The following is a 4,360-nucleotide window of genomic DNA, read 5'->3' as shown; positions in this document are numbered from 1 at the left end:
GGAAGTCCTGCTCTGTTAAAGTTTCAGTCTTCTTCATGTTTTTCAATCTAGGCATGTCTCTTCTCTCTACTCTTGCATTTTAATACTGACACTGTTGGAGGAAAATCATAGCTGATCTGAAACTACTGTATTCCTTCTTGGATTTCCCATTTGCGGATCTACAAACAGATTCCTGTCGAAAGAGCTCTGCTACGTTGAAGTTTGAAGTCTGCTCGTATTTTTCAGACCAGGTCTGGATCTTCAATGTACTAAGATGTCTCCATGCTGAAACTGATGAGAGAAATATTTGTAGCATATGCAACTTATAAATCCCCTTTTGCCTTCCCAATTTGCAGAGCCATAAATTGATTTTTGTAGAGAGAGTTCTGCCACATTGAAGTTCAGTGTTCAATCATGGTTTTTTCGAACCAACATCTTGTGCTGGAATTGAGCTTATAATTGGGGTTATAAGCAGATTAATGCACTGTCAGTGCATTAGATGATGTGGAGGCGATGAACACTTAACAGTGCAAGTGGGCAAGAACCAGAGTTGTCATTAGTTGATGACTAAAGGCATTGTTGTTGTTGTTCATGACGGAAAAGGAGAGATACAACTTCAATTGGACAGGAACAAGCAGTGTTCCCACAGAAAACTATGCAGACACTCTCTTTCCATTTGATGCTCAACACTTGTTCGAGCAGATCTGAGTCCCGCTACTTCACCCTTGATGCTCTCAACCTTAATCTGATAATGAACCTATATCTGACTCCTTTGTTCACTTCCATTATCTTTCTTCAATCTCGTGCAGCACAACTTGTATAGGGGACCTACGTTTCGACCCGGTTCATGCATGATAAATGTATGAACATGTAATTTATATGATGAGCTCGCCCTTCGAGGGGTGACAATATGGTTGTAACTCTTGTATGATGGAACAAAAATCGTGATTTTTGCCCAAACTCTACAATGAAAATTTTCGGAGTGACGGCCAATGTGTCACCCACAAGTCTTGAGTTCAAGATGCTTCAAGAAGGGTTTGCCCTTATGCAAATAACAATAGCACATACAACCTAAGGACAGGTTCTATTCATTATGTGAACAGGGGTAAGTTTTCTATCTAGTCTAAAAAGGGTCTCATATCTGCCCAGTGACGTTCTTCGTAAAGACAGTATGGGGGCGTTGCAAGGAATGGTTAAGGCACGTATACCCATCATTACCAAGCAGACACTCAGATATGAGTTGGGTGTTTCACGCATCTGAACCCTGACCAATAGTCTTAGGGCAGATCGCTAGTTCCCCACCTAACCTAGAAGCTTGTGTGTGCTTTTAAAAATAAATACAGGTGATGCATGAGACAATTCTATAAAATGCATTGAAATAAATATTAACAAAAAAGATAAAAATGCAAAAACTTAAACACATCAAATATACAAAGCTTAGTCCAATAATGTCAAAAACAATACCTTCCCCAGTGGAGTCGCCATTCTGTCGCACCCCAAAAAAAAATCAGCGCGCGGCATCGGCTGGCGATTTAAGTCTCGTTGTTGTTGCGTTTGAATTTGGTTCGTTGGAGTCGCCACCTAGTAATTGATTGCGGGCTACTAGGAAACCGGATATACTGGTCTTGTCAGAGATCGCGGGTAAGGGACTGGTTGTGGTTAGGGAAGGTATTAGCACCCCTAACACACCCTACCTGAGGTAAGCTGCTTCGCGAATTTGATGTGTTAAAGAAGTTTTAATAATTGTCTTTTCGTCGGAAATTAGAAATATCACTTACGTATAAGTTAATAATTCTTAACCGTGATCCGATCAAATATTAAATTCTTCTTTAATAAATTTGCAATTTTATCATTTTAAAAATATATACAAATAAATAAAACAAAATACAAGCACACATATACTTCACTATTTTATTTTTGTTTCTTTTCTTTTCTTTTTCTTTTCTTTTCTTTTACATCCATATTTACAAAATATCAATTACAAAAAAAAATCAAAACTAAACAAATTACATTAAAACCCATTAAAATTACAAAGCAGTCCCTAAACAATCCATAACAGTGCTGGGAACCCTTCAGGAACAGTAGGGAACAGTGGTGGCGCGTCTTCCCACGCGCCACCGTCACTGGCGGCGCGTGGGTTCACGCGCCGCCGCAAGCAGAAACGGGAGACGGGGTGGATCTGGAGCGCCTTCTTCTCCTCTTCCTTTCCTCGCCGGCGGTGAGCAACGCCGTTACCTGCAGAACACAAGAAAACGCAAGCAACAGTCTGTTTTAGTTTTATTTTTCTCAGATCCGGTTCCTGCGGGTCTGTCACGGTTTGTTGCCCGAGAGTTCATCCCTGTAGTGCATCTGGTTGTTGGGCATCATCGGTGCTGATGGCGGCCGGATCTCGGTCCAGATCTGCTGCACGAGTTTGAATCGGAGGACCGGTTGCTGAAGAATTTGCTGGTGGTTTGAGACGGAGACACCGCTGCTGCTGGTTCGCCCGGATAGTGGTTGACTGGAGTGAGGGCTGAGTCCGTGGGCGCCGCCGTGCTCAGGCTGAGAGAGACGAGAGGAGGATGGTTGACCGGCGGGGAGAGAATCGTGAGGTGCTCTCCGGTTTGGTTTTGAAAGAGAGGGGGTTGTGGGTTTGTTGTGGGGGAAAGGAGGAAAGGCACGGGTCCTCTGATTTTCATCCGAGAGAGGGATGAGGAAGATTTTGGAGGATCTGTGGAGGGGGGGGTTTGATTCGTGGCTGTTGTGGTGCCGGTGTTCGATTGTGAGGGGAACGGTGATGAGGAGGAGTGTTTTGGTCGGCGATGGGGCTGTTAGGGTCGGCTGCCAGCAAGAGGGGAGACTCCTTCGGGTGCAGGGAAGAAGGCCGGCGGGAGGAGATGAAGGGGGCACGGCTGTTGGAAAGAGGGGCTGCGGTTGGTTGGTTTTTGTTTGGTGGGGGCTGATCGGTGGCAGGGAGAAGGAAGTCAGCCGGCGGCTGGAGAAAAAAAAAAATAAAAAAAATCCAAAGGGTGGGGGCTCCGGCGGCTGCCTTTGGTTAGAGATGGATTTTAGGGTTTTTTGGTGTTTAGGGTTTTTTGTTGAATTTTCTGGTGTTTCCAAAAATTAGCCCCCCCCTTGAATGTGAGTTGAACACCAGTATTTATAGGCAAAATGTTGCTAGGTTTTTTCAACTTGGTCCCTCAACTTCTTTCTTTTTTGTAAATTTTGATTTTTCTTATTTTTTTGTATTTTTTGAAAAACGAGTAATATCAACGTCGACTTTCACATGCGGGAAAATCAATGATTTTAAAAATGACGCGTGAAACGTCGAACGCATTTGAAAATCTTTTAACAATTTAAATTCTTTTTTTAGACGACGTTGAAAATGCTAAAATGACGAAAATATATATAAAAAACATATTTTTGGATTTTCTTTGTTTTTCTCAATTTTTTGGATTTTTTGAAAATATATCAAAACATGGGTCAAAAATTGGGTAGCAACAACGTGCATGGCGAGGGAAGAAACGAAGGCAAAATAAAAGGGCGGAGGGTTTACCTGGAGACGCCTCAATCGTCCAGCGGTGGCCGGCGGTGGCGTGGTGGTTCCAGTAGCGGTCCTCCTTCTTCCTTTCTCTCTTTGTTTTTCGTTCTCTTCTCTGCTGCTTCTTCTTCATCTTTTTCTGTTCTTTCTCTGCTTTTTTTTTTGTCTCTCTCGCCTCTCTGCTCTCTTGTCTCTATTTCTATCTCTCGATCTCCTTCTTTCTCTCGGGTCCATCTCTCTCTTCTTCTTTTTCCTCCCCCTTCCCCTATTTTTATAGGCAAAAACAGGGGAGGGAGACGTGGTTGGGGCGGCCACTGTGCTGCCGCCCCTTCAACACGTGGAAAGTGGGCAATGTCGGCTTCTTTTTAAAGTCATCGGGGGGAGGGAAGTCGGTGCGAAACAGAGGAGAAAAGAAAATATTCTTCTCCCCTGTTCTCTGCGTGTCCAGGGGAAGAAGATGATGGTGCCGTTCAAAACGACACCATTTCGGGCTTCTTTTTTTTCTTTTGTTTTTTTTTTTGCAACAGTGCATGAAATGGCGTCGTTTTTCCCAAAACGCTCCGTTTCATTTAAATGGATTTTGGCGCCAAACGCGTCAGATTCAAACTTAGGCCTGCAATTTGCGCGCGTTTTTCATTTTAGTCCTTGGTCTCGGATTTCTTCAATTAAGTCCCTAATTGGCCATTAAACTTCAATATTTATGCAATTAAGCCCCTGATTTGACCAAATTAACTTCCAAAAATTATAATTTGACCCCAGAACTTTAATTTCTTCCAATTAAAGCCCAAATTAACTCCAAAATTAATTTTTCTTGCAATTAAACTCTCCATAAATTCAATTAAACCTTTAATAAAATTTAAT

The sequence above is a fragment of the Populus alba genome, chromosome 14, assembly GCF_005239225.2.
Source record: "Populus alba chromosome 14, ASM523922v2, whole genome shotgun sequence".
Lineage (NCBI taxonomy): Eukaryota > Viridiplantae > Streptophyta > Magnoliopsida > Malpighiales > Salicaceae > Populus > Populus alba.
This window is presented reverse-complemented; position numbering follows the sequence as displayed.